Source organism: Bos grunniens, chromosome 15 (assembly GCF_055505025.1).
Source record: "Bos grunniens cultivar Pamir isolate PY7600 chromosome 15, Bosgru_T2T1.0, whole genome shotgun sequence".
Taxonomy (NCBI): domain Eukaryota; kingdom Metazoa; phylum Chordata; class Mammalia; order Artiodactyla; family Bovidae; genus Bos; species Bos grunniens.
Window position 1 is genome coordinate 29,984,724 of NC_141179.1, and position 24,010 is coordinate 30,008,733.

Below are 24,010 nucleotides of genomic sequence, written 5' to 3' on the forward strand. Positions count from 1 at the left end.
ATTAACAATTCCAGAGGTTGATAGAGGTGGTTCTGTCTCTGGTGTCAGATGAAGGTTCAAATCCCAGCTTTGCACTTGCTAATTGCATGACCTCTGCACTAGTTACTCAAACTCTATGAACCTCAGCTTCCCTATTTATAGAATGAAGATGATAATATTGGGTATCATGAAAACTGAATGAGATAATCCATGTAAAGCGCTAATCATAATATCTGACACGTGATTGTTCATTTAATATTATTGTATACATTACACTTTATATAAAAAAATTTTTTTTTTTTTGGAAATAGAAACTGAAGAGATGCCTTTCTGCCTACAACAAAGGCCATCAATGTTACCTGACCAGAAGAGGTGCTCCTGGGCCATTGGACCGCTGGGCCAGTGGGCCAGAGGCATCTCCTTTTCAGAGGGGTAGTTCTGCTCTATATTTGCATAACTAAAAGTCCCCTAAGTGGTTTCCCTAGAGTGAAAATGGATTAACGTCAGCTTTGAAACGACAGTTTTTCATTTCCTCCCCTCCTATCAAGGCATCAGAGATTTGAGAGTCAAGTTTCAATGGAGCTCCAGCACCGGGTCTGTGTGTGTCCCCACTCACTAACCACAGAAGGAGAGCTCAGCCCCAAGAAGTCGCTGTCCATGCATTCAGCCATGCCTGTGCCTGACCCAGCCAGGCCTGGGGCAGAAGTGCAAATGGACGTCCATAGACCATATATCTAACATTTAAAAGTTGTAAGTCAATACAGGGAACTGAATTAAGTTATCAGTCAATACAGGGAAATGAACTGTATTCAATATTGTGTATTAACCTATAATGGAAAAGAATCTGAAAAAGAATAATACATATTTTTTAACATATATTCTTATATATATAGTTATATATGTATGGTTATTTTTATATATATATAGTTTTATATATGGGGCTTCCCTAGTGGCTCAGACAGCAAAGAATCTGCCTGCAATGTGGGAGACCTGGGTTTGACCCTTGGGTTGGGAAGATCCCCTGGAGAAGGGAATGGCTATACACTCCAGTATACTTTCCTAGAGAATCTCATGGACAGAGGAGCCTGGCAGGCTACAGTCCATGGGGTAGCAAAGAGTCAGACACAACTGAGTGACTAACACTTTTCACTTTTCAGTTTTATATATATATATACACACACTTTTATTTATTTTTCTTTTCAAATTATTCCTATAATTTTATTTTTTATTTTTATTTTTAATTGAAGTATAGTTAATTTACAATGTTTATTAGTTTCAAGTGTACAGAAAAGTGATTCAGTTATATATATATAAATATATTCAGTTTTATATATATACATATATATTCAGTTTTATATATATTCATATATATATTCAGTTTTATATATATAACTGAATCACTTTTCTGTATACTTGAAACTAATAAAACATTGTAAATTAACTATACTTCAATTAAAAAATAAAATTATCATTTGAAAAGAAAATTAAATAAATAAGTAGACGTCATAAGTCAAGCTAAGAGACTTATTCGATAAAATATAGTCTATCCTCTGTGCCTAGAGATTATCACACTAAGTGAAGAAAGTCAGAAAGAGGAAGACAAACACCATATGGTATCACTTACATGTAGAATCTAAAATATGACAAAAATGAGCTTATCTATGAAACGGAAACAGACTCACAGACAAAGAGAACAAACATGATTGCCAAGGCATGGCGGGTGGGGAGTGATGGTTTGGAAGTTTGAGGTTAGTAGATGCAAACTATTATGTATAGAATGAATAAACAACAAGGTCCTAGTGTATAGCACAGGGAACTATATTCAATATCCCGTGATAAACCATAATGGAAAAGAACATGAAAAAGAATATGCCTAAGCCAAGCTAAGCTAAGTCACTTCAGTCGTGTCCAACTCTGTATGACCCCATAGACGGCAGCCCACCAGGCTCCCCCGTCCCTGGGATTCTCCAGGCAAGAGTACTGGAGTGGGGTGCCATTGCCTTCTCCAATGCATGAAAGTGAAAAGTGAAAGTGAAGTCGCTCAGTCGTGTCCGACTCTTAGCGACCCCACGGACTGCAGCCTACCAGGCTCCTCCGTCCATAGGATTTTCCAGGCAAGAGTACTGGAGTGGGGTGCCATTGCCTTCTCCAAAGAATATGAATACCTATGGCTGATTCCTGATGTTTGGCAGATGTTTGGCAGAAACCAACACAATACTGTAAAGCAATTATCCTTCGATTAAAAATAAATAAATGAAAGTATATATATATATTTATATCTGTGTGTATGTGTGGATCACTTTGCTATATAGCAGAAACAACATTGTAAATGAAGTGTACTTCAATAAAATACATTTAAATATGTATGTACATACATATACTCTATCCTCATACCTTGAGAAATATACCTTCAGAACAACCAGGAGGTCCTGGCTCTAATTTAGTATTCCTGGACTTAGAGCTTCTCTCCAGAATGCAGAGGTGGAGGCAGGGCTGGCCTCTCGCTCTTCTAACCCCACACCTCCACCCCATCCTGCACAGGGTCTCAGGGACATGCTTGTGACCACCTCAGCCAGCACATCTAGGTTCTACTACACACCCAAACTTCAGGCCTAGGGATGCACACATAGATGAGCCAACCTGTCCTTGGGATGATGGGCCCAGGAAAGAGGCCCTTGAAGGCCATGGAGGAGGGTGAGGGGCATTGCGAAAGAAATTCTAGGATCCCAGGTACATGGACTTGAGGGGAGAAGCCTGGTGGACACATATTCTCTGCTTCCTATAGGGAGGGGCAGAGTATGGGAGGGCCACAGCAGGGGCCTCTAAAGTGCAGGCCCAAAGTTGGAGCCCCCCTTGCTCTTGGCTTTGCATGCATTACACTCAGTGACTGTTTATTGACCATTTACTATAGGCCGGACACTGTCAGAGATTCAGATCAGTCGCTCAGTCGTGTCTGACTCTTTGCCACCTCATGAATCACAGCACGCCAGGCCTCCCTATCCATCACCAACTCCCGGAGTTCACTGAGACTCACGTCCATCGAGTCAGTGATGCCATCCAGCCATCTCATCCTCTGTCGTCCCCTTCTCCTCCTGCCCCCAATCCCTCCCAGCATCAGAGTCTTTGCCAATGAGTCAACTCTTCGCATGAGGTGGCCAAAGTACTGGAGTTTCAGCTTTAGCATCATTCCTTCCAAAGAAATCCCAGGGCCGATCTCCTTCAGAATGGACTGGTTGGATCTCCTTGCAGTCCAAGGGACTCTCAAGAGTCTTCTCCAACACCACAGTTCAAAAGCATCAATTCTTTGGCGCTCAGCCTTCTTCACAGTCCAGCTCTCACATCCATACATGACCACAGGAAAAACCATAGCCTTGACTAGACGAACCTTTGTTGGCAAAGTAATGTCTCTGCTTTTGAATATGCTATCTAGGTTGGTCATAACTTTCCTTCCAAGGAGTAAGCGTCTTTTAATTTCATGGCTGCAGTCACCATCTGTAGTGATTTTGGAGCCCCAAAAAATAAAGTCTGACACTGTTTCCACTGTTTCCCCATCTATTTCCCATGAAGTGAGGGGACCGGATGCCATGATCTTTGTTTTCTGAATGTTGAGCTTTAAGCCAACTTTTTCACTGTCCTCTTTCACTTTCATCAAGAGGCTTTGTAGTTCCTCTTCACTTTCTGCCATAAGGGTGGTGTTATCTGCATATCTGAGGTTATTGAGATTTCTCCCGGCAATCTTGATTCCAGCTTGTGTTTCTTCCAGCCCAGCGTTTCTCATGATGTACTCTGCATATAAGTTAAATAAACAGGGTGACAATATACAGCCTTGACGAACTCCTTTTCCTATTTGGAACCAGTCTGTTGTTCCATGTCCAGTTCTAACTGTTGCTTCCTGACCTGCATACAAATTTCTCAAGAGGCAGATCAGGTGGTCTGGTATTCCCATCTCTTTCAGAATTTTCCACAGTTTCTTGTGATCCACACAGTCAAAGGCTTTGGCATAGTCAATAAAGCAGAAATAGATGTTTTTCTGGAACTCTCTTGCTTTTTCCATGATCCAGTGGATGTTGGCAGTTTGATCTCTGGTTCCTCTGCCCTTTCTAAAACCAGCTTGAACATCAGGAAGTTCACTGTGCTGTGTATCAAAGCTGCTGTAGACAAGAAGACTGAGTGGTCCCTGCTCAAGGAGCTTAGACTATTCAGGGGAGTTGAGCAGTAAAGAAAGGAGAAAACAGATAGCAAATATTTATACATTCGGGGGGAAAAACACACTATGAGAGAGGGAGCTGCTTGTGTTTGGGTGCAAGTGACCCAGGCTGAGGAACGGGGGATGAGAAACCAGGGGAGAAGGGAGTAGAGGGAAGAGTACTGAGTTCAGATGGAACCGAGGACAGGCCAGAGTTGAGAGGGGAGTATGCAGGGAGGAGAATGGGGAGCGCCTGTATATGAGGCGGGAGATGGGCAGCGGCCAGGCCACATCCAGGAGTTTCAAGAGTATTAAGAAGTGTGAGACTTCGCTTATACTTTAAAAGTCTCACTCTCGCTGCTGTGAGGAGAAAGGATTGTGGGGTGCAGAGTGGAAGTGGGGAGACCAGTTAGGAGGTGGAGCCGGCAGCTCAGGTGAGAGATAATGATGGCAGGAGTAAGATGAGGCTGCAGGGAGGGAGCTGAGGCCACAGACGGAGGCCGAATCTAACAGGTGAGTTTGAGGAAGAAGGAAGCGTCAAGATTAAATAGCCTCTTTCCCTCCCTTCACAGACATGTCCTGTTTCAGTCACAGCTGCCTCTTCCCCATGAAGTCCCTCTGATTGATGTTTTAAAAGGCTTAAATAGTCAAACCTGTTAACATTTGCCTCTATGACATTTTTCCCATCATTTTCTTTCCAAAAAAAAAAAGAGTTTACAGTGAGAGAAGGAAAAATATATTATGACATCCCTTATGTGTGAAATCTAAAAAGAAATGATACAAATGAACTTACTTACAAAACAGAAAGAGATTCAAAGACTTAGAGAACAAATTTATGGTTGTCCAGGGCAAGGGGAGGGATAGTTAGGGAGTTTGGGATTGTCATGTACACACAGTTATATTTAAAATGGATAACCAACAAGGACCTACTGTAAATTCCTTATATCGTTTTTCTTTTTTAAAATAATGTATTTATTTTTGGCTGTGCTGGGTCTTCATTGCTGCATGGGCTTTTCTGTAGTTGCAGCGAACAGGGGCTACTCTTCATCAGAGTATACGAGCTTCTCTTTTTGGTGACTTCCTTGTTGCAGAGCTTGGGCTCTAGAGCACAGGCTCAAGAGTTGAGGTGCAGGGGCTTAGTTGCTCCGAGACATGTGGGATCTTTCTGACCCAGGGGTTGTACCCGTGTCTCCTGCATTGACAGGTGGATTCTCTCCCCGTGAGCCACCAGGGAAGCCCTTGTTATATCTTTTATTTTTTAATATTAATGTTTATGTATTTGGCTGCACTGGTCTTAGTTGTGGCATGTGGGATCTAGTTCCCCGACCAAGGATCCAACCTGGGCCCCATGTATTGGGAGATTGGAGTCTTAGCTTCTGGACCACCAGGGAAGTCCCTACCTATCTCAACGATTTTTAATTCTCAAGTCATTTATCACTTCAAAACTTTATATTATTTAGCTATAATTTCTTTTCCTTTTTCAAACTGGAAATTAATCTTACAAGGTAGTATTCTTCAAACTGTTGATGGCTACTCATAAGTATAGTGAGGTCAGCTTACTGGGTAGGGACAAGAATTTTCTTTCTAATAGGGTAGACTAGGATTAGAATTGGATAGGATAGAACAGATCAGAGCCCATCTGACATAATAAGGATAAATATGCTTTATGATCTATTGCTTTAATTATGAATTTATATTTATGAGTGTATTTACTTGGCTGAGATGTCTCACGTATTTCTTACTGTGGGTCATGGTTTGAAAGCTTCTTTATAAACTGTAATGATATGATCTATCATTCAATTCAAATATCATTCAATAGGAAAAGGAGTTCGTCAAGGCTGTATATTGTCACCCTGTTTATTTAACTTATAAGCAGAGTACATCATGAGAAACGCTGGACTGGAAGAAACACAAGCTGGAATCAAGATTGCCGGGAGAAATCTCAATAATCTCAGATATGCAGATGACACCACCCTTATGGCAGAAAGTGAAGAGGAACTACAAAGCCTCTTGATGAAAGTGAAAGAGGACAGTGAAAAATTTGGCTTAAAGCTCAACATTCAGAAAACGAAGATCATGGCATCCGGTCCCATCACTTCATGGGAAATAGATGGGGAAACAGTGGAAACAGTGTCAGACTTTATTTTTTTGGGCTCCAAAATCACTGCAGATGGTGACTGCAGCCATGAAATTAAAAGACGCTTACTCCTTGGAAGGAAAGTTATGACCAACCTAGATAGCATATTCAAAAGCAGAGACGTTACTTTGCCAACAAAGGTTCGTCTAGTCAAGGCTATAGTTTTTCCTGTGGTCATGTATGGATGTGAGAGCTAGACTGTGAAGAAAGCTGAGCGCCGGGGGTACTCTTTCTGCCCCCTTCTGATGCCTATGTCAGAAGCTTTCTCTATCTCCTTTATACTTCAATAAAACTTTATTACACAAAAGCTCTGAGCGATCAAGCCTCGTCTCTGGCCCCGGATTGAATTCTTCTCCTCCGGGGGCCAAGAATCCTGGTGTATTCGCGTGATTCAACAACAACCTTTCATCTTGGGGGCTCGTCCGGGATCCTTCAGGACAAGGTAAGGATGCTTGGAGCTTTAGTTCTTTGTTCTCTTAGCGAACTCGTTTTCTGCTGTGCTTTACTATATAACATCCAGCTAAAGACTAGCAGGGGGGTACTCTTTCTGCCCCCTTCTGATGCCTATGTCAGAAGCTTTCTCTATCTCCTTTATACTTCAATAAAACTTTATTACACACAAAAAAAAAAAAAGAAAAGAAAGCTGAGCGCCGAAGAATTGATGCTTTTGAACTGTGGTGTTGGAGAAGACTCTTGAGAGTCCCTTGGACTGCAAGGAGATCCAACCAGTCCAGTCTGAAGGAGATCGGCCCTGGGATTTCTTTGGAAGGAATGATGCTAAAGCTGAAACTCCAGTACTTTGGCCACCTCATGCAAAGAGTTGACTCATTGGCAAAGACTCTGATGCTGGGAGGGATTGGGGGCAGGAGGAGAAGGGGACGACAGAGGATGAGATGGCTGGATGGCATCACTGACTCGAAGGACGTGAGTCTCAGTGAACTCTGGGAGTTGGTGATGGACAGGGAGGCCCAGCGTGCTGTGATTCATGGGGTCGCAGAGTTGGACATGACTGAGCGACTGATCTGATCTGATCTGATCATTCAATTTCTTTCACCATTAATATTAACATGAGTCCTCCTTTAGTATGTGCTAAATTCTAGTTCAGGCATTCAACAAAATATTTTTAGCACCTAGTATGTGTGATACCTATACTGCGTGGGGGAAATGAAACAACCATGAATAAAAATATAGTCCTTCTTCTCACTCCCAGAGCTTATATAAATACTGAGGTATGTTTTTAGCTGTCTATTCTGTTCCACTGGTCTTTCTCTGAATTCTTGCTCCAGTGGCACAGTTGTTATCATTGTACTTGTTCATTGAACAGCTGTTAAGGGCTAAGCATTGTGCTAAGTGCTTTGCATCCAGCTGATACTCAATATTATAAGTTTGTAGAGAATGGATACCTGTACTGTGTATGGCTGAGTCCCTTTGCTGTCTACCTGAAACTATCACAACATTGTTAATTGACGTGTGCTCAGTCATGCCAGACTCTGCCCATGGACTGTAGCTCTCCAGGCTCCTCTGTCCATGGGATTTCCCAGGTAAGAATACTGGAGTGGGTTTCCATTTCCTCCTCCAGGGGATCTTTCAGATCCAGGGATCACAGCATGTCTCTTGCATCTCCTGCATTGGCAGGTGAATTCTTTACACTGTGACAAAAAGTTAAAAAAACAAAAACAATACTCTAAATGGTATTCTTCTCCCCACTCTCCTAGATAAGGATATTGAGGCTACAGAATGTTAGAAATCTTTCCAAAGGTGACTATATTAGTCCATTCAGGCTGCTACAACAAAGCACTGCAATTTGTGTGGCTTAAGCAACAGAAATTAATTTTCTCACAGTTCTTGAAGCTGGAGAATCTAAGATCCAGGTTCTGACGGAGTTTGGTTTCTGGTGAGGACTCTCCCCCTGGCTTGCTGATGACCTGCTTCTTGCTGTGTTCTCTTATGACCTCTCCTTCATTCTCAGGCATGGAGGGAGACAGACAGACAGGTCTCTTTCTGAGTGCAGTCACACTGGGGGTTAAGGCTTCGACATGTGAATTTTGGCGGGACACCATGCCACAACAGGGACATGTCCAGGAAGTGGTAGAAGTTGTAGTTGTTCAGTTGCTAAGTTGTGTCTGACCTTTGCAACCTCATGGACTGCAGCATGCCAGGCTTCTCTGTCCTCCACTATCTCCTGAAGTTTGCTCAAGGAAGGAAACTCAAGGAAGTGGTAGAGCCAGATTCAATATCTGGTCTGCTTCCTCCAGAACCTGAATTCTTACTTATCACCCATTTCTCTCTGACAGGGCAAATCTCATCTCATTATTTTTATTTTCTTAAAAAAAAAAAAAGTGCTATTCTTGGCCCTTTATTCTTTCACATGAATTTCACAAATCACTTTGACACATTCTGTGGTGGTAAGAACAGACGTCTTCACACCGCTGAGTCGCCCCATCCAGGAATGTGCTACGTGCTGTCTGTCAGGGAAGTCACGTGCTTGTCTTCATGCTGGTCTCGCACATATTTCTTGTCAGGGGGTTTTCTGAGGTGATTTTATTTTTAGTTTAGTGCTTCTCAAACTCTGATGTGCATACCATCACCTGGGAATCTTGAAAAGCAGACTCTGAGTCAGCAGGCCCAGGGCAGAGCCTAGGATTCTGCATTTCTAGCAAGCTCTGGGGTGATGCTGCTATGGTGCTGGGGCCTGCACGCTGATCACTGAGACTGTGGTTGTGCTATTTGGAACGGGATTATTTAATCTAATGTTTTAGAACCTGTTACTGTGATTCTCTAGAAAAGCTAATGATTTTTTATTTGGCCAGTTTTGCATATTCTTCCTTCCCAGAGTCTGCCAGGCCTGCTTGTTGCTGTGGAGACCAACTGGAGCTGCCAGGGTCAGGAAGAGGGTCTAGGGAGAGGGGACCATCACACTTATGCTAAAAAAGGATGTATGGCATCCATGCCTGGAAGTCTAAGTAACTGGGACCAGTTGCCTGGCAGCGGCCACCCTCCCACACGCACCTCTTGTGATATTACCCTTCCGTGTGATTTAGACTCAGACCCAGCAAATTGTAGAGAGTCCAGTAGGTGCTCAATGAATACCTGCTGGGTGAATGACTCTGGGGCAATCCTATGCCCTGCCCTCAATAAACTATGCTTGCTGATGGGGAAACTGAGGTCCAGAGGGAGGTCCTGTTTGAGCTGAATTATGGGCCTGACGAGCATAAGAACTCAAGTTCTTGACCTCTACTCAGAGGTCCACCTTGCTCTTGGCCTGAGAGACATCAGAGAAGCTCAATCCAAGATCAGCACACAGAGCTGAGAAGAGGCCTTCAAGATCATCTCACCCAGGGCATCCTAACCAGAGATGTGTCAGAACCATCAAGTTCCTGGCTGGGCCTCACCCCAGAAGAGTCTTATTCAATAGGTCTGTTGTGGGCAATACAGACTCTGAACCGTCCCCAGGTGGGTGAATCAGGTATGGAGCCAGCTTGGGAACCACTGTCCTGACCCAATCCTCTTGTTTACTGAAGGGGAAACTGAGGCTGGGAAGGGAAGCAACTTGCTAATAGCCACACAGAACCATTCTGTAGGAATCACCTGAAGACCTGAGCTTTAGGAAGTTGGAACCATATCCAACCATGGGCTTCCTGATTGGGAGAGAGGGGAGGGGAAGGGTCTCAGGGTCCAAGGCTGCCTTGGCAGCTATACCTGGCATCCCATTTTTCCAAGCACAGTAACAAGTCAAAAGATGTTTGTGTGAGAGGAGGAAAGCCCGTTGTTTAAGGGCTTTAACTTGAGAAATGTTGGGGCTTGCCTTGTAGCTCGATCAGTGAAGAATCTGCCTGCAATGCAGGAGACCCTGGTTTGATTCCTGGGTTGGGAAGATTCCCTGGGAGAGGAAATGACAACCCATTCCAGTATTCCTGCCTGGGAAATCCCATGAACAGAGGAGCCTGGTGGGTTACAGTCCATGGAGTTGCAAGAATCAGACACACCTTAGTGACTAAACCACCACCATGGCAGGATGATTTTAAAAAGGCTGAGATCTCTCAAAGCAAAGAGTCAATGAGAGATTTCCTATCCCAGCTGTCACCAGTTAGCAAATTACTTAGCCCAAGCCTCAATTTCTCCACCTGTGCTCCTGACTAGAGCCCACCCACATAACCTAGAAGTTAAGTGCATGGTACTTAGAACCAGACTGGCTGGTTCAAATCCCAGTACTGCTGCTTTTTGGCTATGTGACTTTTGCCAAGTTGTTTCATGTCTTTATGCCTGAATTTCATCACTTGTAAAATGATGACAGGGCTTCCTTGGTGGCTCAGCGGTAAAGAATCTACCTGCAATGCAGGAGACACAGACTTTACGGGTTCAATCCCTGGGTCAGGAAGATCCCCTGGAGAAGGAAATGGTAACCCACTCCAGTATTCTTGCCTGGGAAATCCCATGAACAGAGGAGCCTAGTGGGCTACAGTTCATGGGGCCACAAAAGTTTGGGACGCAACTGAGCAACTAAACAACCACCCCCAAATAGTGACAATCATAGTAATTTCCTCAGAGGGTTTTGTCGTGAAGGTTAAATGAATGAATGCATTTCCCTGACCTCTGAACCTTGTGCCTTAAGCCAGAATCATTCATCTCTTCTGCCTACACTTACTACCTCTGCTTTAAATACTTCCTTCCAAATTTACATCTTGAGCTCCTTCCTCTCCTCTGATCTCTACATTTCTATACTCAGCTGCCTGGTGGACTACTCCTCTTGGACATCTAATAGACATCTTAAGCCTCACATGACCCACACTGAACTCTTCATCTCCCTCCCTAAACCTGCTTTTTCCCAGGTTTTCTCTGTCTCAAGTAATGGCAACTCCACACTGCTACCTGCTCAGGCCAAAGCCCTTGGAGTCACCCATTAGCAAATTACATCAGCCCTTCCTTCAAAATACACCTGGAATCTGACCACTTACCACCTTCACTATAGCCACACTGGTTCATGTCACGGTCAGCTCTTACCTGGACTAATGAAATAGCTTCTTGGTGTCCCTGCTTTCATTTTTATTCTCCTCAAGCCTATTCTTTTTTGTTTTTTTTTTTTATCCCCAAGTCTACTTAAAAAAAATTTTTTTTTTAATTTTCTTTTTGCTGTGCTAGGTCCTCATTTGCTGCACACGGGCTTCCTCTAGGTACGGTGTGCTGGCTTCTTACTGCAATAGCTTCTCTCGTTGCGGAGCACAGGCCCTAGGCACATGGGCTCAGTAGTTGCGGCTTGCGGGTTCTAGAGCTCGGGATCAGTGGTTGTGGTCCAGGGGCTTAGTTGCTCTGCAGCATGTGGGATCTTCCTTGACCAGGGATCGAACCCACGTCCCCTGCATTGGCAGGTGGATTCTTATCCATTACGCCACCAGGGAAGTCCCTCCAAGTCTATTCTTAACATAGCACCCAGGGTAAGCCTATTTTCTTGCCTAGAGAATCCCAGGGATGGCGGAGCCTGGTGGGCTGCCGTCTATGGGGTCAGACAGAGTAGGACACGACTGAAGCGACTTAGCAGCAGCAGCAGTAGCAGCAGCATAAAGGTCATATTATTATACTCTTCTGCCCCAAACTCTCCAGTACTTCCCAGCTCAGTGAAAAGTGAAAGTGTTAGTTGCTCAGCCATGTCAGACTCTTTGCGACCCCGTGGACTGTAGTCTGCTTTTGTCCGTGGAATTCTCCAGGCAAGAGTACTGGAGTGGGTAACTATTCCCTTCTCCAGAGGATCTTCCTGACCCAGGGATTGAACCTAGGTCTCCTGCACTGCAGGCAGATTCTTTACTGTCTGAGCCACCAGGGAAGCCTCCAAAAGTACTAACCAGGTCCCAAACCCGCTTAGCTTCTGAGGCCAGACGAGACCAGGCGCGTTCAGGGCTGTATGGTTGTAGACTCCCTGTTTAGAGTCAGACTCAAAGTCCTTGTAGGACCTATGAAGTTGTATACAATCTGGTCCCACCATCTCTGCTGTTATCTTCTTTACACTTTTCTCACTTTATTGCAGTCAGCCCAGCCTTTTACATGTTTCCACACCCCCGAATCTTTGTATTTGCTAGCAGAGGCCTGGAACATTTTTACCCCAAGTCATCCTCTTGGCTCACTCTTGTAACCTTCAAATCTTCACCCAAAAGTCCCCTTCTAAATGCTACGTATTTCCTGGCAGCTCCAGCCCTCCCTGTCTTCCTTTCCAGCTTTACCTTTTTTAATAGTACATGTGTCCTTCTCACAAACTATCTAATGCACCATCTAATTTTCTTATTTATTTTGCCTATTTTCTGCCTTTCACCTTTAGAAAGTAAGCTCTGTGAAGACTGGGATCCTTGTCTGTTTTGTTCACTGCTACATCCTAAAACAAAACCTGGCTTACAGTACTGAATACACTCCTGATAATAATTGTGAATACATTTAGTTAATATCTAGTCACTCTAATTATTCTTTTATCATTTTGGAAACAGTAAGAGTCTGGAAAAGAACAATCTTAAGCATTGACATTTCTTGCTAAAAATCTACAATGTGCTAAATGAAAAGGCTACAAAATCACACAGATACTATGATTACAAATTTGCAAGATATGTAGAAGAAAAAGTTGCATTAGTTTTCATTGTAACATTACAAGGAATTTCTTGCTATTTTCCAATTTCATTTAAAATTGTCTCTAAAACAAAAGTTTGACTTACTGAAATAGGAACAACATGACATCCTTTACAGAAAAATGAATCAAAGCTTACCTTATCTTTTTGGCAGTACCTGGAACAGGTCTGGAGAGAAGGGAAAGCACATTGTTGGTCTTGATCATAGGGATTTTCTGTAAATCATTTATAAAAATAACTGTAAAATAACCATATACAGTGTTCATATACTGTATAATTAGATTTAAAAAATAAGCCTGGAAGAAGACTCCTTAGAAAAAAAAAGTCTGGTCCATAGGGGAGACTCCAACATGAAACAAAACTCCCGTTCTTTAAGTCCCGAAACCAGGAGTGCAATTTCAGTTAAAAGACAGTGGGTTCGAGTCCCAATCTGAGTTTTGGCTGGGTTCAAGTCCCATCTGAGGTGTGATTGGGTTTGAGTCTCAGTGTGAGCATACGGTTTCACAAGGTTCCTCTGGCCAGAGCAAGGCAGGTTTTGCTCCAGGGCGCACCCCCACGTGCCACATCCCGATGCCCTAGTCTCAGATTATAGGAAGGAGACCCTCAGCAGCCTCCTGTGCCGCCGGTCCGAGAACCTTCTGTGATGCGTTCCAAACTCGGCCCATCTCACAGGAGGAACTGGGCGCATGTGAAACCATGGAACCCAGACTAGGGCTTGAACCCATGATCTTTTAATTACAATCACTCACCTGGTCTGAGGCCTTAACAAAGCTCAGGTTCTTGATGTCTCATCACAGAAATAATGCAGAGAGAGACTGATAGGCAAGAAGTGGATTTATTTAGAGAGAAAGACTCCACAAAGTGTGGGCAAGAGGTACCAGGGTATGGGGTTGTCAGTTTTTATAAAGGTGGGTAATTTCATAGGCTAATGAGTGGGAGGAGTAGTCCAGCTATCTGGGGGGAAGGGGTGGGGATTTGCAGAATTGGGCCACCACCCACTTTTTGTCCTTTTATGGTTAGCTCAGGACTGTCACCTGTGGGTGGGTCATTCAGATGCTAATGTATTACAATGAGGATATAAAGAGGCTCAAGATCATGGATGTGAGAGATGGACCGTAAAGAAGGCTGAGTGCTTTCTTTGACGAATTGATGCTTTTGAGTTGTGCTGCTAGAGAAAACTCTTGAGAATCCTTTGGACAGCATGGAGATCAAACCAGTCAATCCTAAAGGAAATCAACCCTAAATATTCATTGGAAGGACTGATGCTGAAGCTGAAGCTCTAATACTTTGGCCACCTGATGCGAAGAGCTGACTCTGATCAGGAAAAGACCCTGATGCTGGGAAAGACTGAGGGCAGGAGGAAAAGGGATGCAATGGTTGGATAGCATCACTGACTCAATGGACAAGAATTTGAGCAAATTCTAGGACACAGTGAAGGAGAGGAAGCCTGGTGTGCTGCAGTTTCTGGGGTTGCAAAGAGTCAGACAGAACTTAGTGACTAAACAACAACAACAAGGTCCACTGGAAGTCAAATCTTCCGCCATCCTGGCCCAGTTGATTCTAACCAGTTTTTGTCACGTCCTATTACTTTGCCAACAAAGGTCCGTCTAGTCAAGGCTATGGTTTTTCCTGTGGTCATATATGGATGTGAGAGTTGGACTGTGAAGAAAGCTGAGTGCCAAAGAATTGATGCTTTTGAACTGTGGTGTTGGAGAAGACTCTTGAGAATCCCTTGGACTGCAAGGAGATCAGCCCTGGGATTTCTTTGGAAGGAATGATGCTAAAGCTGAAACTCCAGTGCTTTGGCCACCTCATGTGAAGAGTTGACTCATTGGAAAAGACTCTGATGCTGGGAGGGATTGGGGGCAGGAGGAGAAGGGGACGACAGAGGATGAGATGGCTGGATGGCATCACCAACTCAATGGACATGAGTTTGAGTGAACTCTGGGAGTTGGTGATGGACAGGGAGGCCTGGCGTGCTGTGATTCATGGGGTCACAAAGAGTCGGACACAACTGAGCAACTGAACTGAACTGAACTGATGGCTAGGATATTCTTTTAAAGGTCGCACCCTGCCCCCTTCCCTCCAGTTTCACATGGAAGTTGTTAAGGCCAGTTTGGCCTCCTTCTGCCCTATCCCCAGTCACCTCCCCAGCCATTGTCTTTCCCCACTGCTCAGCCTGAGGAGCCCTCTCTTTGCTGCTGACCAGGGCTCAGGCTCCCTGGCCAATCTCCAGGACAGAGAATTCTACAGCTGTGCAGCCTTGGCCAATGTCCATTTTCTGGGCACTGCACTGATTCATAAGACTCAGTGACTTGTGGTTTTCTCTTCCCCACCCTAGACCCGATAAGGACAAAAAGCATTGTTTCTTTTCTGGCTCAGCCGTCAAGCACAGGGTGACTGCCCCTTTGCACAAGCTGAGCCTCTCTTCCACCCCTGCCTCCACAGCCTCCCCTCGGCATCTAGCCAGAAGCCCTGGAAGATCACAGGGCTGGATCAACCACTTAGGAAAAGAATTTCTCTGCCTGAAGCTGAACAACCGTAACAGCAACAGCTTACATTCCTTTAGTTTCTAGAAGTAGAATTTTAGATTTCAGAGGCTATTGACTCAATTATCGTGCATGTGTTCATCCATCGTTCATCAAACCTCTGTGGACTACAGACTCCACTGCCTGTGTGCCTGGCACTGTGCTAGGTCATAATCTAGCAGGACCCTTGTGCGGATGCCTCTGCTACAAAGAGGAGTAAGGCAAATGCCCCGCCCCACCCCACCTCACCTAAAAGAAGCAGTTAGAAAAAAAAGTCACTCTCACTTGGCTAAGTGGTCAATGACTTTATTGAACACTACTGTTTTCCTGTATTGATCATATAGCTACCCTCACAATAAAATTTTGAGGTAGGTATTAGATCACTTCACCTGCAATGTGAGAGACACAGAAGACATGGGTTTGATCCCTGGGTCGGGAAGATCCCCTGGAGAAGGACATGGCAACACACTCCAGTATTCTGACCTGAACAGAGGCTAGAATCCCATGGACAGAGGAACGTTGCAGGCCACAGTCGATGGGGTCACAGAGTGCACGATTGAGTGACTATACACATAAGATCACTTGCACAAGGGGAAGAAGACAGAGACTTTCCTAAGGTCACACAGCTACTGAGCCTGTGTTCTTTCTCCTGACCTTGCTGGCAGTACCAGGATAAACACTGCAGGCTCAGTCCACAGAAAAACTCAGGGAAAGCCAACCCCCTGGGGCCCTACCCAGACTTCCCACCTCTCCTCCACTGGCCCCACTCTCACTCCCTCTCCATTCCTTCATTCAGTGAGTCAGTCAATCAGACAATTGTTGAGCACCTATTAGGTGCAAAGCTCTTTGGGGCAGTAGGGAAATGGCTCATAAAAGACTTAGTCACCAAAAACTCTCATAGCCTAATAGAAGAGTATACATAAATAATTATGACACCAGGTGAAAAGTAAGAAATGTAGATAAAGTGCTAGATCAAGTTCAAGGAGGAAAAAATTGCTCTGATTTAGGAGAATCTTTGTGGAGAAGGGGCACTGAGATGGGCCTTGAGGATATTCAGTTTTGGGTCCAGCAGAGATACGGGGGAAGGACTGCTGAGATTAAAGGAAACACATTCAATAAAAGGTGGAGGCAGGAAGGGGTGGAGAAAGGAAGGGAAAAAACTATAGGAGTCTGTGTGGTTGGAAGATGATGTGCCTGAAGGGGAATAATAGCAGGCTCGAGTTTTAGAAATAGACGGTGGAAGGACTTCTCCGGTGGTCCACTGGTTAAGAATCTGTGCTTCTAACGCAGAGGGTGTGGATTTGCTCTCCAGTAGGAAACCAGATCCCACATGGCATGTGGCATGCGCCCCACCTGTAGAAAAAAAGAAATAGACGGTGGACATTCTCTAAATATTTACTACCTGAAAAACGGTACATTTGGGCCAGATTACAGAGACCAAAAATGCCAAATGACAGAATCTGGTGCTTGTTTTCTTGCTAACAGGGAGCCATTACGGGATTTTCCCAGCATCCCCCTCTGATGGGTAAGGCCAGGTGTCTGCCCCATCTTGGCCTCTCCCAACCTCCTCCTCAGCAGCTGGAACCACAGTGTCAGCAACCCTGTCCCCCGTTGCTGTGTCATCGTTTACTCTCTTTTAAGTGCCTGGCCTACACCCAGCAGCCCCCACACAAAAGCCCAGAAGGCTTCCTTCCTGGGGCAGCAGGGCCGAGTCATTTGGAAACCTCTCTCTGATGAGCTCCGTGATCAAGGTGCTGATACGGCAGGTGGGTCTGCCTCACTGTGTCCCCAGTCTCGGAGGTGAACGCGGCGGTGAGTTTCGTTGGCCCATCACCTCCGCCTCGGCCCGGTTCACTTTCACTGCCGGAGACGGAGACAGAGAAGGTGTGATGTGGATGCCTTTGACGATGCCCGCTCAGGGTCCTGCTTCTCGTTTCCTGCCTTCGCCTTTCAAGGCTGCTCTGTCCTGCCCGCCCTATGCTGGGCCATCCCAGGCCAGGCCCCTCATCTACCCCCTTACTGACCACAGTTCCTTGCTCTAGCCTCACTGTAGAGGCTCTGAGGACGTGCAGGCGGGGAAAATGAACTTTTTGCCACTTTTCATCTCTAGAACAAGCAGGCTAACTGCTCCCCTGGGGGCCGGTTCATCTCTTGCTCCCTGGAGGGCAGAGCACTGGGTCTGGAGTCAGAAGAACTGACTGGGCTTCCTTTCCTACTGGACAGACTCAAGCAACTCATGAGACTGGCTGAGCCTGGGTTTTCTCAGGACATAAATATACTGTTGACACTATATATAATTAGATAACTAATGAGAACCTACTATATGGCTCAGGGAACTCTACTCAGTGCTCTGTGGTGACCTAAATGCAAAGGAGATCCGAAAAAGAGGGGATATATGTATATGTATAGCTGATTCACTTGGTCTTCCTTCCCTGGTGGCTCAGGGTAAAAGAATGTGCCTGCAATGCAGGAGACACCGGTTCCATCCTTGAGTCAGGAAGATCCCCTGGAGAGGAAAATGGCAACACACACCAGTATTCTTCCCTGGGAAATCCCCATGGATAGAGGAGCCTGGCAGGCTACAGTCCATGGGGATCACAAGAGTGGGACATGACTTAGTAACTAAATCAACCACCACCACCATAGCCGATTCACTTTGCCATACATTAAATACTAACACAACACTGTAAAGCAACTATACTCCAATAAAAATTAATTTAAAAATAAAAGTAAAATAAATAATTAAAAAGTAATTGAGGAAAAAAAAAAAAGAGTTGAAGAACTCCTGGCTGGTTTTCTCCATAAGTTTGAGATGAGGTCCTTCTGAGACAAAGCATGGGAAAGGACTTCATAAATTGTAAATTAATCTGGGAGTATTCTGATTGCCATTATTAGTTGGCGGAGACTGAGTTCACATTATTGTTCTCTTTCCGGGAATCTTGTTCCTTTCCTTCAGAGCACCTACAGACTCTTATAAGACACCATAACTACTGAGCAAATTGTTGGCTTGTTGACTGCCGACCTCCTTTCCAGAGTGTACGTTACGTGTGCAATGGGCAGAAATCATGTTTAGGGTTGTTTCTTTTTATCTTCCCAGTATCGGATGCAGTGCAAGCCTAAAGAATAATGATTTGAGGACTCATTACCCATTCTCCCGAGAGACCTGGGAGGCTGGCCTGTCTTGCTCGCTGCTTCCCCGTGGCATGTAGTAGACGATTAAGTGTTTTTTGGAAGTTGAAACAAACAAACCTCCTTAAATTCCATCTTCGTTGTGAAGTTCTGTTGCTGAAGAAGCTATCACTTTTCCCAGTTTCTCCATCTGTGATCCCAATGCCTAGAAAGGAGGCTCCCTGTGCCCCCTCAGAACCTACCTTCCCGGCCTCTTGTCCTCACACATCTTCCTTGACTCCAGTCCAGACAAGCTGCCCACCATCCTCTCCCCAAGATATGCTTGTGCCTACCTGCAGACCACTGCTGGGGCTCAAGCATTCCCCATTCCCTTCCCTCAAAGTCCTGCCTAAACCTCCTTCCTTTCCAAGCCCCTTTGACAAGTGTGTGTGTGTGTGCGCGCGTGTGCATGTGTGTGTGTGTGCGTGCGTGCGTGTGTGTTTTGGCTGCCCCAGGTCTTAATTGCAGTGCACAAACTCTTAGTTGCAGTATGTGAGATCTAGTTCCCTGACCAGGGATCAAAGCCAGTCCCGTCTGCTTTGGGAGCACAGAGTCTTAGCCACTGGACCACCAAGGAAGTCAGAGTATGTGTGTTTAATAGCAGTTTGTACCTATGCAGGATTTCTATTTGGAAAAAAAGACATTTTACATATATGATATCATTCAAGATAAAAAGTAGCAAGATTGGCAGTGCAGGCACTTTATAAGCCTACAGATTAGGAAGTTAGGCTCAGAGAAATTTTATTTGTAATTTCTATACCCAGGGATTGTACTTAACTTGTGGATCCATTAAAGCAATTTGGTGGAGTAAGTTCCACTGAAGAAAAAAAGGAACAAGGAGAGAGAGACTAACAGACTGAGAGAGAAGCAGAGACAGAGGCAAGAGACCCAGACGGAGGTGGGGAGGAAGAAAGGAAGGGTAGAAAATATGTCACACTAAGATTAAGAATAAGTAAAGAATAAGCAGTATTGGGAAAACATGTGTGTGTGTGTACACATGCCAACAAGTCTGTGACATAAGACATATTTCATATGATGGGCCACGGGCAAAGTGCCTGGGTTACACAGTGTGCTGAAGGGTTACCCAGAAGGACTTAAGCTTCGCCAGTTCATGTGGGGGCCGAGATGGTCAAGAGAGAGGCCAGAGATGGGAGCCATGACCTAAATTTCAGCAGTGCCAGCCTGGGGCCCAGGGAAGCCAGCGCTCTGGGGGAAGCCATCTGTGGGTTGTGGTTCCTACTGTGCGAGGTGAGCTGTTCTAGAGAAGCCTCAGCCATGGCAGTGTTTGCGTGGAGAGGCTGAGAGCCGTGCTGGGTGGGTCGGGCTGGGTCAGGGCCAGCCATCTCCAGGTGCCAATGCCGTGTAGCCTAGGGCAGCGGTTCTCAAAGTGTGGTTCCCAGGCCAGCAACTTCAACATCACCTGGTCACTTGTTAAGAATTCGAATTCCCAGGTCCCATCCCAGACTTCGGGAATCAGAAAACCTGAGGGCGGACCCAGCCATCTTTTTAACAAGCCTTCCCGGTGACTCTGAGGCAGAATGTTTAAGAACCACTTTCCTAAGGATGCCCTGTTAGGCATTCTGTATTTTATGTGTCTTGGAATATCTAGGCAGGTCTGGTCTAAAAGCAGCCTTGTTGGAAAATAGAAATGCTGGGCCTCCAGTCCAGGCCTTTTGCTACAAAACCTGGCTTTCCTACCACAGTCTACACAGCACATTCCCACGCAGGACGTGTAAAGGAAGACTGGGTGTATACTCCCTACACTGTGTACCTTCCACTCTGCTGGACTTGGCCTGCACTGGGTTCAGATGCAGGCATGTATGTTGCTTTGAAAATGTTCTCAAGTTACACATGCAGATGAGTGTGCAGACTTGGGTGCATGCTGGACAAGGTGCTCCCAGCGCAGAGCCTGACTCCTACCTCCCTCCACCTTCACATCACCCCTCTGGATGGGGCTCAGCTGTGCTCAGCATGCAAGCACCTGGTCCAGGCACCTGACTCCCTCTCTAACCCTGGCCACAGAGCCCGCCCCAGACCGAAGTTTCCCAGACACGCTCAAGGCCCCTATAACCTTGAGGCAACCTTGATGTACCTCCCCAGCACCTGCAGCTCATTTCCTCCCCGCAGGACTCCTACCTGTTACCTAAAGAGAGAGGAGCTATGCGTGGGTGCTGGCTCCAGCGCTGAGAACCTTTACCACCCCACTTCCTGTGTTGATTTTTATTGTGCTTTTGGGTCACTGGTGACTGAGTGAGCTGTTAACACTCACAACTACTTCCCACTACTACCTGAAGCTCAGTTTCCACATGTGTGATAACGTGATAAAAATACCTAACACATAAAGACTGTTCAGAGGACCATAGGAAGTGATGTGTGCAAAGAGCTTAGAAGTTCATGGCATACAATAAGTATCTGATAAACAGCCCGTACATTTAGACAGAATTTTCCCCTCAGATGGCCAGGGAAGTGCCCGTCATTTAACAAAACTGAATCTCTGAGAGAAGGTCGTGTGGTCGGGTGGAGAGACCCCGGGTTTGGTTTCAGACATTACTCTTCTTGTACTCATGAGGGAGGGGCTGAGGCTCTGTCTCCTCATACCTCCCCCACCGAAAACATGACCACGGGCGATGCCAATACCTGCACAGTGAGTTTTGAGGATTAAATAGAGTTAAATGTGAAAGTAAGGATAAACATTATTAAAACTGTGCGACTTTGTAGATTGGTAAATACTGGACCAAAGTTACTGTCCTATCCTAGACAGATACCTAACACTTCCTTGGGCTGATTCGCTAGGTGGGGACCTGTGGAGCTTTGTTCTGAACAGCTGGGGGAGACCCAGAGAAAGAAGAGAACAAGATCTCAGTCCAGGTCAAACAGAGCCAGCATCCCGGGGTAGTGAAAGAACAGGGGAAAACCCCAACCCATTCCTTGCCCCTCAGACACTCTGCTGCACAACTTAACTTTTCTGTGGAATATAGGAAATGAACTCCAAGCAAGTGATGGAGTCTAATATCTGAAATAAAGCGAAGCAATTAATCCATGAACTGTGAAGCAAAAAGCACTGAGAAAAATCCACCTGAGCTGATATTAAGCCACCAGCTTGCCTAAGGCAGACACAAGTCTACTCTTGTCAGAACCATCAGCGGTTGTTTTGTTGAGAAGCCTGGAAAACAACATTGCCTTGGGTAGATTACCCATGGGTAGGGACTGGGATCCCACATGGAAGAAATATAAGCAAGTTGCATGCTGAAATAAAGTCTGGGCTGCCTTATCTGGAATGTCTCCCTCACACACCAGTGGAACTCCAGCCGTCTCCTCTTTAAAATCAAGGGGTCACAGGCTAGGCACTGCCCTCTCTATTCTAGGGGGCTTAGTCTGACTTTATCTGTTTGAAGATCGTCTTTTCTCCTAGAGGCAGTTACTCTCTGAACCTTCTAAGGTAACGTTAGAACTCATAGTCAGCAGGTATTTACTCATTTAGGGCAAACCCAGCTGACTATCAAAGGTCAGTGACTGGGACAAGTAGGCCCTGGGCACCTGCAGTATCTCCCTGCATCTGGAGAGACAGGAAGGGCCATCTGAATGGCCCAAGATGCACGGTAAGTTCAGGGACTGGAGAGGAGTTCAGGAAACAGGCACAGCTTTCTCTTCTCCATAAAACCCAGGTCAGTCACTGAGAAGTTAGATGCGTTGCTGCCCACAGCATCATGGGGCAACCACAGCCATAGCCTGCCACCACATCTGAGGAGTCATCCTGAACCTCTTACCAAACCCCTCTTCTGAGCCTGTCATGCATCAAAGTAAATGGAAAACCGTGGGAAAAATAAGCGAGGAGAAGGCCACGAGAGCAATTCCTACCTTGTCCAGTGTATACTCCAACCTCCTCCATCTTCTTGCTGCTGCCGCCCCCCCCACCACCACCGCAATACCATCATCATCATCACCACCATCATAACCACACCCATTGCATCTTGAATAATTATTTCCACACACTTCTTCATGCGGTCCTCATTATCTCCCCCGCCCCCTACCTTGTACCCTCCCCTCTAGACACATCAGGTCACTCTATCCAACCCTCCAGAGTGTAGCTCATGTCCTTCTTCATCCCTGAAATCTTCCCTGACTTTTGAGAATGGTAGGTCTCTAATGGCATGAAACAGGGTTCTGTTTGTGGCATTGTTTTGTCAATATTTCCCATCAGGACTTGGATAGGCCCAAGGATAACAGGCTTATCTAAGTTAGCATCATGTCAACAAAGGACTGAATCAGGGTTTCAAGTTTCCCTTTATAAGCTGAGATGATGGAGTGTGCGTGTGCTAAGTCGCTTCAGTCATGTCCAACTCTTTGTGACCCTATGGATTGGGGCCCACCAGGCTCCTCATCCATGGGATTCTCCAGGCAATAATGCTGGAGTGGGTTGCCATGCCCTTCTCCAGGGGATCTTCCTGACCGAGGAATCGAAACTGCATCTCCTGCGACTCCTGCTTTGCAGGTGGATTCTTTAGTGCTGAGCCAACAGGGAAGCCCAAGGTGATGGACTAAAACTACTGAAATGAAATTTGTTAGGCATTTTGTCCAGGGGAATGGGAGCCCCCTAGAAGGGCCACTTTAATTGCAGTTATGTAAGTATGGCACAAGGAAACTTATCTTCCTGTATTTTGTCCTAGTGAGATTGTATCAAGACCATTAACCAGAAATCACACAGAGGTCAAAGAACAGATTGATTACGTCATCCTGTATTAAAACACGATCTCTTGAAAGGACCAAGCTTCTCACCCTTGTTGATGTTTGACTAATACTGGGTGACCATCTGATGAGGACGTAGTGACAGGGAACATGAATTTGCTGGGGGTGGGGGAGGGGAGAATGAGAATGGAATGGTTGCACTTCCAAATTCCCTTCCTATTCCTACATGATTCTGTACATGTGTGTGTGTTAGTCTCTCAGTTGTGTCTGACTCTTTGCAACCCTGTGGACTGTAGCCCACCAGTCTCCTGTGACCATGGGATTCTCCAAGCAAGAATACTGGAGTAGGTTGCCAATTTCTTCTGCAGGGGATCTTCCCTGGCCCAGGGATTGAAATGGGTCTCCCACACTGCAGGCAGATTCTTTACCAACTGAGTCACCAGGGAGATTCTGATCAGTTTCCTTAGAGTAGCACAAGCTAAATGGAATATATCAATGGACTGGAGGGACAGAGATATTGGGATGAGGGGCTGGAGGAATGAGAAGTACACAGGGAACACCAGAGCAACCTCCTCCTAATGGTTTCAGGAACGGAAATGCAGAAGAGGAACTCTGGCCCCTTGTCCTGAAATTCTTCCTCTTTCAAAAGCTGTTACTGAAGGCACTGAATGGAGATTGAGGCAAGAAAGATCTCAACATTAAATAGAGAGGCTGAAAACTC

General features: G+C 45.5%; 1 long non-coding RNA gene across 9 annotated transcripts in view; it reads right to left on the bottom strand.

Moving 5' to 3' along the window:
- LOC147357553 (uncharacterized) overlaps window positions 1–24,010 on the bottom strand; it is a 45,088-nt gene that overhangs the window by 14,845 nt on the left and 6,233 nt on the right. For 6 of the 9 annotated variants that reach the window (XR_015141930.1, XR_015141939.1, XR_015141935.1 and 3 more), the window contains exons 1-3: window positions 17,160–17,713; window positions 13,657–16,788; window positions 13,046–13,122 (exon numbers count right to left, since the gene is read on the bottom strand). This is a non-coding gene — a long non-coding RNA (uncharacterized LOC147357553). Of the gene's footprint in view, window positions 1–8,602; window positions 8,899–13,045; window positions 13,123–13,656; window positions 16,789–17,159; window positions 17,714–24,010 lie in introns of those variants that run through there. The other 3 variants (XR_015141936.1, XR_015141932.1, XR_015141933.1) reach the window with 3 other exon arrangements.